The 14403-nt window shown below is 37.7% G+C and overlaps 1 protein-coding gene across 1 annotated transcript in view; it reads left to right on the plus strand.

Annotated features, from left to right (window-relative positions):
• The first annotated feature begins 8369 nt into the window (after nucleotides 1-8369).
• The window catches only part of LOC132849961 (target of Nesh-SH3), a 37607-nt gene continuing 31573 nt past the window's right edge, over nucleotides 8370-14403 (plus strand). The window contains exon 1 of the mRNA XM_060875996.1: nucleotides 8370-8561. The gene's annotated coding sequence lies outside the window, so the exon portion shown is untranslated. The remainder of the gene's footprint in view (nucleotides 8562-14403) is intronic.

Raw genomic sequence — 14403 nt, forward strand, 5'->3', positions numbered from 1 at the left:
TGGTGTGTCAGTCACAAAAATAAAAAAAAGTCAAGGGAAAACATGACAGAATATTTCCAACAGCGAAGAGCAGGCCTAGTAACGTAGGTACAAAAATAGGAGAGTGTGGGAACTCGCGCACAGAGATAGCCAAACTTAAACTTCATAGTTGCTAAATGGAAATAAGATTAAAACCAAACAACAGGAAGATAGAAAACAGTGTTCCTCAAACTTTGTCCTGTTCTAACAAAAACAAGCTGCTCTAATGACTGCGAAACTTGGACCTTTGTACAGTGGAACAATGTAATAGGTTTTAATGAGTCATCTGTTGCTGTTCTGAGTGGGTTTTTCTTTTTTCAGCTTTCACTGATTACAATGCTTCTTACTGAAAAATGATGTAACATCCCCCTGGATAATTATTCAGAGCATCAACAAACAACAAACCAACAAAAAAAAATCAAGATTCAGTTCAAGATATTCCACAATATAATTCTGCAGTTTGATCTACTTTTTCTTCCCACCTTTGTAGACGTAGATAATGTTTTTCTTTGCTTAAATATATGTGACATCATTAAATACATATACATGACTGTGCAAAAGGAATGCTGTAAAGCAAAGATGCCCTTAAAAATAATGAAATCTTTAGCATAAAAATAATTGAATATAAAGATCACGAATCCAAACCAAGGCAGTGTTTACTAAGATAACCCTTTGCCTCTAAAAATGCATCAGTAGTCTCTTCATATAATTTTATTAGAACATTGGTTTATATGTTTTCTAAGCATCATGGAGAATCTGCGGCATTTCATCCAGAGACTTTGACTCTTGTGTCTGTTTTTACAGTAATCCTTGGCAGCCATCATTTATTTTTATTATTGTCTGAAAGTGCTCCATTATGTAAGGCGTTGCTTTCTTTACTGACATACAAATGTATTAATAATGCTAAATTTATTTTTAGCTGGAAAACAAAATTTTTGGAAATCACAGATTATTGAAAATTATACATTCACATACCCAGATTAAATTATTTTTGTTTAATGGAAGACCAAAGCATAAAGAGACTGTCGGATTTGCTCTGTTGTAACTCATCTTACAGCTTATTTACATTTATTTGGCAATGTGTATCCACCTGTATATATCAGTAGAAGTATATGTCAATACAAAATGTGTCATTGAACCCCAATAATAAGATTAAAAAGCAGATTTAAAAGCACAGTGTGTAGCCTCCGTTGAATGTACTGTATGTGCTAAGGCATTCCAGTAGAAAAAAGTTTCCTAAAGTGGGTTCTTTAATCCTGAAAAAGAACATAGCACAAAACTGTCATTTGTCTGATCATTTAAACACACAACATGTTTACTTTGTCAGTACAAAAACTGGTAGTGAGAAGGAGTGAGTGAGTATTAATATACTGTAAATAGCAGGTGTTATTTTAGCTAGTGTTAATATCATATTCTGTATACATATTAGATGTAGAGGAAGTTAGGATGTTTGAAAAATTCCTTGTAAAGCCACTAAAGACTCTGATAATGACCAGAAAAAAACTAAAACTAATTGGTTTTGCTTTGTTTGGCTTTTAAAATAAAAGATGAAAAAAAGTGCAGGGGGGGCACGGTGGCTTAGTGGTTAGCACGTTCGCCTCACACCTCCAGGGTTGGGGTTCGATTCCCACCTCCGCCTTGTGTGTGTGGAGTTTGCATGTTCTCCCCGTGCCTCGGGGGTTTCCTCCGGGTACTCCGGTTTCCTCCCCCGGTCCAAAGACATGCATGGTAGGTTGATTGGCATCTCTGGAAAAGTGTCCCTAGTGTGTGTGATTGCATGAGTGAATGCAGGGTGTATCCTGCCTTGATGCCCAATGACACCTAAGATAGGCACAGGCTCCCCGTGACCCGAGGTAGTTCGGATAAGCAGTAGAAGATGAATGAATGAATGAAAAAAAGTGCAATATGGTGTAACACAAGGGTCTGTTTTAGGTTCTCTTATATTTTCACTATAAATGCACACCTCAGGACATGAAGGTTACAGGCAGAATTTAGGTTTAACATTTACATTGATCTTTAACTGTTATACTTATCAGTTTTTTCAGGTTCAGCAGGCAAAGTGGAATACTGTTGTAAAGACATAAAGCATATACTGTAGCAATAGAAATTTCATTTAGATTAAACAGAAATACTGAAATGTGAAATCAAAAGCTAAACACAGTTAAAGATTTGTCTAATTTGGTGTAATCCTAATTATAATTTGTAAGGGACCATTTTGAAATGCTGTATTCATACTGCTAGGGTACGAAGTGAGTATGAATTGGGTTATGAAATACTGAAGATGTTTGTATAATTTATTTTGCAATCTGACAGATTTTCTTTTTTTTTAATGTCTTTGATGTACCTTGTATGTGTGTGTATTGTAACTGGAAATCACGTGCCAAAATTGTCCTTTGTGTATATCATAGTAAAGAGGTGCACTAATAATCTTTATGAGATGTCCAGCGGGCGTAAATGATAGACACTGACTGTTTAAAACTACATTGTTTAATGTGGATTTTATACTTCACATTACATTGAAGTGAAATCGACGCATGTTAGATGACGACTATAGTTAAACCTGAATATTATCATTTGTGAATCAGAAAACACCTAAAAAAGATAGATGTTATTTCTGCCTGACACTGAAAACTATCCTAACAGCAAGCATGGGAGAATAACTGATGTAGACATACAATCAGCTGTTAATAACACTGAACAATACCAGTCTCCAGATTCAGGACACTCACCGGCTACTTTATTAGGTACACCTTACTAGTACCGATATGGACCCCCTTTTGCCTTCAGAACTGCCTTAATCCTTCGTGGCATAGATTCAACAAGGTACTGGAAACATTCCTCAGAGATTTTGGTCCATATTGACATGATAGCATAACGCAGTTGCTGCAGATTTGTTGGCTGCACATCCATGATGCGAATCTCCCGTTCCACCACATCCCAAAGGTGCTCTATTGGACTGAGATCTGGTGACTGTGGAGGCCATTTGAGTACAGTGAACTCATTGTCATGTTCAAGAAACCAGTCTGAGATGATTCGCGCTTTATGACATAGCACGATATCCTGCTGGAAGTAGCCATCAGAAGATGGGTACACTGTGGTCATAAATGGAAGGACATGGACAGCAACAATACTCAGGTAGGCATCTCAGTTCAGAGATGCTCTTCTGCATACCTCGGTTGTAACAAGTGGTTATTTGAGTTACTGTTGCCTTTCTATCAGCTCGAACCAGTCTGGCCATTCTCCTCTGACCTCTGGCATCAACAAGGCATTTGCGCCCACAGAACTGCCGCTCACTGGATATTTTCAGGACCATTCTCTGTAAACCCTAGAGATGGTTGTGCGTGAAAATCCCAGTAGATCAGCAGTTTCTGAAATACTCAGACCAGCCTGTCTGGCACCAACAACCATGCCACGTTCAAGGTCACTTAAATCACTTTTCTTCCCCATTCTGACGCTCAGTTTGAACTGCAGCAGATCGTCTTGACCATGTCAACATGCCTAAATGCATTGAGTTGCTGCCATGTGATTGGCTGATTAGAAATTTGCGTTAACGAGCAGTTGGACAGGTGTACCTAATAAAGTGGCCGGTGAGTGTACATTAGCTGTGTGCTAACTTGTTTTTTTTCTTTGGTTTGTATAAATATATCATTATCACTAATGTTTATTGGCTCACACAGTATGCTCATATTTACTCAGGGCTCTCAAGTTTTGAAGACATGCAAGAGTAACATCTCCACCCGACCCCCCAATTACAATTTATTGTAAGTGTTTGTTGCCTTTTTGGACTCCTTTATCATTTGTAATGTTGCTCCCATTTAAAACAGTTCAGCTCAAGCCCAGCCATTTTTAGGGTCATGATTGAGGACAATGTCCCGTCCAGAGACAAGCTGTTTCGTGTTGAGGTTTTGTTCAGCATTAGAATGTGGAAGCACTAAAACCAAGGCTGCGATCTTTGATAGCCTCCCAAATTGGTTCAATCCAGTCACCTTTGAAAAAAGGAACCAGGGGCCTCTATCACTCAGATGTTTTCTGGCACCATCTCAGGGCCCCCAGTTTGAGAACAACTGGCCTAGACTACTTGTTATGAGCAGGCTGTAAAACTGTTGGCTAAGTTACAGACACTCATTAAAAATTTATGCTGATTATCTGGGAAACTTTCTCTAACAGCAGTCAAAATGTCATTGTTTGTCAAACAAGTTGTGAATTTGTTGTAACATTACAACAGGAGATCATGACTTACTCTGTGCTCAGAGTGATGCTCGCAGCTCCAGTGGTTTTCTCTGTGGGTGAACGAGGATGATGCTGAACAATTCCAGGATTTGCTTTGTTTTTTCATTGGTTGTTGCGGTAAATCTTACCCAGATACAATAGTGCTATTTTCTGATTGGCTATAGTGTAGCCTCTTTTTTTTTGATTGGCTGATAAGAGTCAGGCTCGACTAAGAACTCCAGGGGAGACAAGCTTGATTCCTGGCCGGTTCCATAGAGACAGCGGTGCGAACAGATACATTTTGGGCGCTGCAGCATATTAAATATATGATAAATAGTACGTTTTTCTGCGTGAGAAATACAATGTGTGGCGGGAGAGCGTGACAAAAGACCGAAATGAGTGACTGTCACTCTCAATGCGTGACACTTGACAGCACTGTTTACTAGTTCTTTAAATGATCTGGGCCAGAAGATAAAAATAACTTTCAGAGTCCTACAGCTTAGGGCCAGATGTAACAATATTATTTATTAATCTTAGACAGTTCTAAATTTGATCCCCAAGATGAGTCAGTTCCAATAGTGAGCTAGACATAGAGCTACCTCTGTTATGTAATTGTGTAGCAGATGTCATTCTGTCAGTGGCCTGAATCCATGCTTTCAGCAGACTGTAATAATGTGATGCTGGCAGGCTGCTCAACTTAAGCCAGTTCAGAATCCATCAGTCTGTTTCCTTACAACAAAAAGAAACACGTGACCCAGGGCCTATTCAGTTTACTGGAAAAATCCTGCTTATGTTATTTGAAGCAACTTCCTGATTTCCTGAAGCAGTACAACCCATCCTGTGCACTTCACTCAGATGTTTTTCTTACATTGTCTCTAACATGTCTGCACAAATGAACAAGAGAACAGAGAACAAGAAAACCTGGAATGTTAAACCTGGAATAATCTTAGCCAAACTGTGATGGCTACAGTAGATGACTGTTTCAGAGCATCTCCAAAACAGCAAGTCTTGTGGTCTGTTCCAGGGATACAATGGTTAATACGAGGGAACGACAACTATGAACCATCGACAGGGTCATGAGTGCCCACAGCAGAGCTACTGCAGCAAGGTAAAGGTTACTGTAGCACTTGAAATGATTAATGTTGGATATAATAGAAAGGTGCCAGAAGACACAGCGCATTGCTGTGCATAGCTGCAAATCCCTTTACACCAGGGATCCCTTTACACCAGGAAACAACTACAACGGGCACGTGAACATCAGACCTGGACCGGCAGTGAAGGAAGGTAGCCTGGTTTGATGAATTATGTTTTTCTTTTACGTCATGTGAATGGCTGTGTGCGTGTACAACACTAACCTGGTGAAGAGATGGCATCATGGTGCAATTTGGGAAAAGGTCAAGCTGGCGGTTCCGCCGGGACCCCTTCATCAAACAAATGTTAATCTGTATAAAGTTGCTCAACTGGATTGGGATCTGAGGAAATTAGAGTCCAAGTCAACACCTTGAACTCTTTCTCATGCTTCTTAAAGCGAACTTGAACAATTGTTGCAGTGTGTCAGAGCACATTATCCTGCTGAAAGAGGCTGCTGCCATTAGGGAATACATTTGCCATGAAGGAGTGTGCTTTATCAGCCATCACTGTGTGAGGTAAAAGACAATACCTCAGTATTTGAAATACCACTGGTTATATGAACGCAGATCTGTTTCAGGAAGAAAGAGTCTGTTTCTCTTTGATACCATTTTCCTTAGTACCTTTGAGAACATGCAAGGACACAGGCAGAGGCCAAACCAAACAACATAATAAACTCTTACCCAATGTTCTGCTCAAACCTCTAGGGGTCAGTATGTTTGTTCAAATCAAAACCATCAGAAAACTGCAACACAATTTTTCAATGTTCACTGAGATGCTTTAGTATCAGACTGAAATCACATTTATGTTTATGAACTGTTTTTGATCTACAAAGTATGTCAAATGCAGATCGTAATTATTCTTGATCTTTTCCTTTTGCTTTCATTCTGCACTGTCTGTAGGAGATATCAGCCATCTGTTCCTGAGCTGTAACACAAACTTTGTGAGATTGCACAGAACTCAATCTCTATGAAGACATGCACTGTACAAAAAGCCAGCTTCAGATGGCCAGTGAAGTCAAAAACCCCATGAGATGTAACCATAACACAAGAGAATAGCACAGGAGTCTGATTATTTCTAATCAGAGTGAGGGGTTTCCTGGAGTTACTCTATGAATAAGTGATAAATCTGCTTGCAATTGACTCCAGGGTCAGTTTGTGTGATGTTACTCTAACAAACCTCCTTTCTCAGCCAAATCTTTTTCTTTTACATTTTTGGCATAGTTAATGATTTACTGTAGCCTTTGGCAGCATCCCATCACTCTTGGCACAAAAATGCAGACAGCTGCATCTATTCTTTATTTTCTATTCTTCTTGGATGGTCATAGAGACTCATTTATGCTAAATGATCATTTTTAACGAAAAACCATTCATAGCCGAGTTCACGTTTTTTGTAGCTGATCGGGTCCAGTTCTAGAGCACTGCATTATAAAGCGATGGGTCAGTTTAGGGGTGATGATCCAATTCAGGTGTTTTATTTTCACTGAAAATGTTGTACTGGACTCCCTTTCACAAAGTAGGATTGATGGAGCCTGAATTACACAAGCTTCACAATTTGCACATGTGTATGTGTATATCCTGTAGCCTGAACATGTGCATTCAGTCCAGAGTGTGTTCATGAGAGCCAACCACAGCTGCAGAGAGAACTTTCAGTTCCAACTCACACACACATTATGCTGTAGATAATTGAATGTCTACAGTATGTTTTCGTCCACTTGTCCCCTTAGATCACAGATGCCAACCTTGGTCACGGAGTATCCTCTGTCTTGGACAATTTAACATGTGCCCTGCTTCCAACACACCCACTTTAACTCAGGAAAGCCTGATAATTAGCTGATTAGTTGGAACATGTATGAGAGCTGGAGAAACACAAAAAAATCTGCAGGATAGATTTTTCTTCAAGGTTCACCACAATGTTCTTCCAACTGATCATGGGAGTGCTCTATTCCAAGCTGACTCTTCCCCATCCAGTGTTTGGTGTGATGAGGATGAACGTGATATACATCATATGCTGTGGCCTTCGTAGTAACCAGAAGTCACAAACACCAACTAAGGGAATATATATTTTGCAAGAAACCATTTTTGTTCATCCCTCCAGTACTGCAGAACTTTGCCTTACAATGTCTCACCTTCCAATAGTGAACTGCTGTATTCAGTAAAGATACGAAAACATCAGTTTGCACATTTGTAATCAGGTGGTTTTCTTTGACGAAGCAGGAGAGGCTGTTATATTCTGGCCAGCTCCCTGTGATAAGTTGTTCTGTGCTGAAGAGGAGCTCAGGCAGTCTGTCTGTACTCTGTTTGATGCTGTGCTTGGAGCTGCACTGCATTGCCAAGCTCTCCAACATCTGCCTTAGAGACCAACGTGACAAACAAACAGTGAGGGCTGAAGGATGGCCCACTGACAAAAGAAGGAAGAAAACAATCACGTTTCCCACACAGTCACAAGCGATGAATATCATCATGCCTGGAATTGTATCAGAGCTGCAAACAGCATGGAAATGTTGGTACAGTATCGCAAACAAACACGGATTCATTGGCAATAATACAGAAGTGTGTTGAGGAGCTTCTATACCAGGCAGAGTTTTCTATTAGATTCACATGGTGAAGGATTTCAGCCGTATCAAGAAACTGTTTTTCTTAATCCCCTCTCATAATCGTTCATGTGACGCTTTCGTTTATGACCAGACATGCTGAATGATATGATGTGCAAAGACTTTCTTCTTGGTGTCTGGTTATTTTATGAGTTAAGGCTTTTTAAAATTACAATTGTCAATTTACTGTAGCATCTGCTATGTGTTTATGTTGTAAACATTACGGAGAGCAAACAAATTTGTTAACCATATACACTTGTGCAACGATTAGGCTTTTTAATTCTGCATCACATGTCGGTTGTGCCGTGTGTTAATTGTGATATGTGGTTCTTAACCATTTAGCAGATGCCTTTATGCAGAGCGACTTATGGAAGAGCTTTGTACTTCTATCAAAAACACATCCTTGTGCTGGGAATGATCAACAAAGTGATAAATCAACTTGGTGAAGATGTAGGTCTTTAGTCTTCATTTGGAGATCAGTAACTTAGCTGTTTTGGAAAGCCAGAGGCATTCATTCCACAGAGAGGTGTCTGGATTCATGCCCTCCTTGTACCCTCCTTGAGATATGGTGTAGCAGTGCTAGAGGCTCAGAAGAAGGGATACATGCTTTAAGGTAGACGCTGTCTCCACTTATTTCTTCTATGTAGAATGTTTTTTTGTGTGTGTTTTTAAAATTGCCCTTAGATAGCTTTTAATGTTTTTTTTTTTATCTGACTATTTATAATAGAAATAGTAATTGTAATTGTGAGTGTGGCATATTGCGCTTTACATAGCCTGTCAGATAGCAGGGCTGGATTAAATACCGCTCTCTACTCGAGCCAGCATCACACATATAATTTAAATATAATCTCTGTATGGCTACACTGAAAAATATTACGTTAGCAAGTTATCTTGTTTTAACAGATGTCAAGAAATGGAATTTGTGCTTGTATTGTTGTGTCCATGTTCAGCATTGAATGTGGTTAAAGGCTAATATGAATTTAGACACTCAAGGCTTTATGAATTTGTAGTCTTACAAAATAATTTCTGGTTTTTTTTCTGACCTACTAGGAGCAAAATATTACTAAAAAGTTATTAAAAGGTAGTTTTAAAGTAAACAGTGATATCAAACCCATTGCAGCTGTCTGAGATGCCTCATGTGCGTGTTCATAAGTATCTAAAATCCAAAGGTGTTATTTTCAGCCAGGTATAAGTTCATCATTGTACTGACGAATCTTATTAGATAAAATAATTGTTTATAGTGTCCAATAAGTTCATTTCCTTTCCAGCAGTGTAAAAACCATTAGAATATCTTGAATATGTTCAAAATGCTTTAGTATTCCCTATCAAATAAAAAAAAAAAAGAAAGAAACCCAATCTAAGATTTTTTCTCGGCATATTTTACTACTTTCTTGTTCTGTTGGCAGATTATTTTTCTAAATTGAAGCATTCATTTCTGAAATAAAATGGTGAAGTTGATGGATAGAGATCATTTAATCCATCTAGCAGACATTTTTTAATAAACACTGAAATCTGGCATCTGGCATAAGTATTGCTTTAGCATGAGGTAATGCACGAATCCTACCTCCTGAACACCACATGCAAAATATTCCGCTACCCTGCAGCTTCTCTTATATAAGTGAGTCCAGAACTCTGGATTCCTCGTATATTTTAACGTGACCAGGGCTTTTACTGAAGTGGAGACACTGTGCAAATTGTGCTGGAATTCAAATCATTTAAACACAACGTGATAGTTCATCACTCAGAGAAGGAGAGAGGGAGAGACATAAAACTCCCAGGGGCAGTATTATTAAAGCATAAGTAAGTGCAGCTGGTCATCAGGTGTCTCAACATCCCTGGATCTTGTATGTATACAGTAGGTAAGGTCTGTTTCTGGTAAATGAATAGTGACTGCTCTAATGAGTGCCTTTGTTTTTGTCGATCTTTTCATTGGTCCATCTGCCACGTCGACCCCCTCTCTCTCTCTCTCTCTCTCTCTCTCTCTCTCTCTCTCTCTCTCTCTCTCTCTCACTCACACACACACACACACACACACACACACACACACACACACACACACACACGTGCACACCCTGCCTGATGAGTGGAAGTTATTAAATAATTGGGAGCAAGATGAAATGCTTTAGCAGATGATAGAATAGTGTCTGGAAAGAAGGGAGAAAAAGAACAATGGAAATTTTTTGCTTTATACTGAACAACGCTTTGATTAGTCGATTTATAAGAAAAATCAGGTCACAGCAGATTAAAATCTATTTCGTTTGGAATTCATTGTAAAGATGTCCTTACTTCAGTCAGTCTCTCTGCCGGCTTTTATACAAATATTTTGGTTATTAATATTTTTGGCTAATGATAAATGAGGATTCAACAAGCATCAATAAGTGGGAAGATAAAATGATCATTTTCTCATTTTAAAAAATATTAAATGCCAGGGGAGCAACTGGAGCTGCAGAAGCAACACATAACACAGATTTTTAGCTAACACTTTACAATAAGAATAATCATGCTATCATCTAAATTAATATATAAACTAATGATGAATTATGGCATGGATTAATCACGAAGTAATGAAAAGATAACCTTAGCTATGCCGTAAGTCTTACGAATTCATGTGTGAATAATGAAACCTGAAGTACATGTTTGTTAGTAAATCTGTTAACTTGTTGGGGTAAAAAAAAAAAATCAAACATTCTCTGTAAGTGTTATGTGGATCACAGGGGCATAGACAGGCTGAGGATAAAGGTAGAGGTTTTTTATTAATGCAGTCCAAAAAATAAAGTAGATCCAAAAGGGCAAATGCTAAAATGTGTCAACTAACAAACAAACCAACAAACAAAAAAGGCTAAAAATGCGAAACAAGCAAAACATGGCAAACAACAGGATCAAAAACAAGGTAAAAGACAGACATTGGTCTATATACTGGGATACTACAAATCAGGAACAAAACCTAAGACATAAATCAAGAGACACAAGGGAGGCAGGTAATGACAAGATGAGGGCAGAAACAGGACATAAATCAAAGCAAAAGGCACGTGGCAACAAAAATAACCAAAGAACAATGTGGAAACGAAGTGGAAGTGAAATTGAGGTGCACAGTGTGAGGTGGGGTGTGTGTGTGTGTGTGTGGTGTGTGTGGGTGGGTGTGGGTGTGTGTGTGTGTGGGGGGGTTAATAAAATCATATTATGATTTTATATTGTTTATATAATTTGCATCTCTGGATGCTAAAAAGATGCACTGATCCTGTAGAAAGATGCACTAATAACCAATAAATTCATTTCAACTCTTTTTGCATTATTCTCCATTTATTTCTCTTTTAATTTCCCGTGTCTCTTTAATTCCACTTGGGGATTTAAAACATTCTTCACTGTTCTGAAAAGCACTACACACCGTACACTTTTCAATTTAAATTTATTACTTTTTATTACAATAAAGTTGAGCATCTATAGCATGCCTTATTGCCTAAGTTTGCGGATATTGCTGGAATCTATCTATCTATCTATCACACCATAGTACTAGTACATGCTCTGGGTGGCTCGGATCTGGGGCTCTGTTCCTTTACACACAAGGATGAACAATTTGAAATGATGCACATATATTTTATGTTTTTTCTCATATATCAGGTTTGATTTAGTTTTCCCTTAAGGCTAATTAATAAATGAACAAACACACATGTAATTAAGGTGTTCGATGTTCACGCATGAATTCACAAGACTAATTAGTAGTTAAGGTTAGATTTTCATTACTGGGGTTTTTTTTTTTAACTCACACAAAATCACACTAATTCATTGGTTAAATGTGAGATCATCAAAGTATGATTAAATACATTGATTACAAATAAGCCAATAAATCAACTGTTTGGCAGAAGATGGTGTAATATGAGAAACAGAATGAACTATTAACTGTTGTGGTCTGAAATAACTATAAGCATTTCACAATGATTTCACAAATAATCTGTGTTAACCTTTTTTAATGAACAACTATACATTTCTTTACAAACTATACATTTCTTTACAAACAATACAACAATACAAATGTAATAGCTCGTCAATCTAAGGACACAGGACAGCTCTGACTATTCCTGCTGTTGTGTTTTCTTGTACCATGTGCTTTTGTTTTTGTTTGTGTTCAGGTGTGTTAGCTCCGCCCCTTCCTTAACCCGTTCCCGCCTCTGCATGTCTCTATGATTGTCCTCCCTATTTATACCGGTTGTCTTGTGTATGTCGTTTGTTGGGTCCTTGTGTTTCTGTGGTTTTGGTATGTTGTCATGTCTCCTGGTTTCTGTTTTTCTCCCCCCACAGTTGCCCAGTCTTCCCTACTGTTTGCCTTGTATTTGTAGTTTTTGTTATTTTTTTATTTTCTTTTATCCTTGAAGACACCCGCGTTTCTGACCCGACTCCTTATTTGTGTTTCTTATACATTATAGTATATAGTATAAGGTTCCCATAAGCATCAGTAATAACTGTTGACTGATAGAAGGACCATCACACTGAACTCTAGCACTACCTGCTAAGATCATCTTAATTTAACACTGCTTGTGGGAATCTCTGTGATTTCTGAAACGTCTGTTTCTGGATGTCTGAACCTGTAAAATATTTACATTTATGCTTGCATAACAAACTACTATCTTAACTGTTCCTCTTGAAGGAAAAACTTCATAAGTTCTGCCTCCAAATACAAAAAAAAAAATCTATAAAATGCATCAGAGAGACAGAATGTAGGAGATTGAAGTGTTTCTACTTTCTAAAAAGAAAAAGCAGGTCTCATTAAACACCACACAAAAAAATTCACTGAAATAGGAATCTAAATATAATCTCACATTTCAACATGTTTTTTTTTTGTTGTGATTTCTATAATTATGACAGTGGAGTGAGCAAAGGTGGGATTGATCCAAAAGTAGTAACATGCATGCGAATAGTGGTGAAAAATTGTGAGAGCATTGCTTCTTTTGCTTCTTTGTGTCATTTGACCTTCTTTTAAAATTTTCCTTCTGTGTGCATCAATCTTCAGCATGTTAAAACATTTATTATTTGAAAGAAATGCCTTAGGACAACCGTGCACAGAACTGAGTCAATCACAGGCCTGCATATGTAGGTGTTAGGAGTAAATAATACTGATCTGTAAAACAAATTAATTTGAGCTAATAAACATTTCATATTCCTAGCTACTAGTTGTTCTCTATAAAAATCTTTATTGCACGTTTATCCATTTCCCAACATTTTTATCCAGTCCAATCCAAAGAAATACCAGAATAATTGCATATTAAATATAAACAGTGTGTGTCAGTGTGTGTCGGTGTGTCTTGGATTTCATGAACTCAACAGCATAATCACACAGTTTCTTCTGAACAGACCTTGGATAGATGAAGTAAAAAAAAAAAAACTCCACGGATAATTCCACTGCTGGGATTATTAACCAAAGAGAACCACTGAGCTCAGAAATAAATGAATAAAGAAAAAGGTAACTAAAGTGGTTTCATCACTGAACAACCAAAAGGTTATTTACCTGTTCCACTTGGTAAGCGTTTATCTAATGTACTTAACTAGCTAATTCTCTAACACGTGCACTAACCAATGACTAATATTAAGTGTGTTAAAGTAATGAGCTCAGTTATTAAATAAGAAAATTAATTGAATGATATGATGCCCAATGTGCTAATCAGTGGGATTCAATGAGTTAATTAGATAATGAGTCAAACAGTGACTTTGGGTCAGCTTTGGGTTGATGAATGATCTTCTGCACTCACATGTTAACTAATGTTTATTTAGCCCAGTGTTACTCATTGCGCGGCTCGCGAGCCTCCTGCGGCTCGCCAAGCTTTAATATGCGGCTCGCATGGCAGTAAATAATACGATGATATGATCATGTGGTTAAAATTTATTTTTCATTTAAATAACATTAAAAACAATCAGGGAAGCATAGAAAAACGAATGTGTTCTATTACAAATAATAATATATATTTATATACATTATTTGACTCGTCACTGACTCCAGTTTTTGGCGGACTGTCAGAAGCTAGTTTGTGTTTCATGCTAGTTAACAACTTGTGTTTACTGTACACACGGACTAAAAAATGGATCGATTTCTTATCAAACAATCCCGCGCACAAAATGAACAGCAACAAAGCAATGTGACAGTGACAAAAGAGGTAACTGATGGGGAGCATCATCTTGTCTCAGTTACCAATTTGACAGGTGCATAATAAAGAATGATTTTTTAGTAATTATTGTATTGCAATATTGTACATTGTATTTAAGCAGATAAGCTATTTAAGACTGAATAACTTGGCATACTTTGCAGTGAAAGTGGCTCTCCTATTGACTTTGTCCTATCAGTGTGGCTCACATGAAAAAAATAGTGAAGACCACTGATTTAGCCACTTGTTGAGTTAATCAGTGAGCTCATATTTATGAGTTAACCAATTAATTATGTTGCACACTTGTCAAGTCTTCCCCTTCTT

Source organism: Tachysurus vachellii, chromosome 8 (assembly GCF_030014155.1).
Source record: "Tachysurus vachellii isolate PV-2020 chromosome 8, HZAU_Pvac_v1, whole genome shotgun sequence".
Taxonomy (NCBI): domain Eukaryota; kingdom Metazoa; phylum Chordata; class Actinopteri; order Siluriformes; family Bagridae; genus Tachysurus; species Tachysurus vachellii.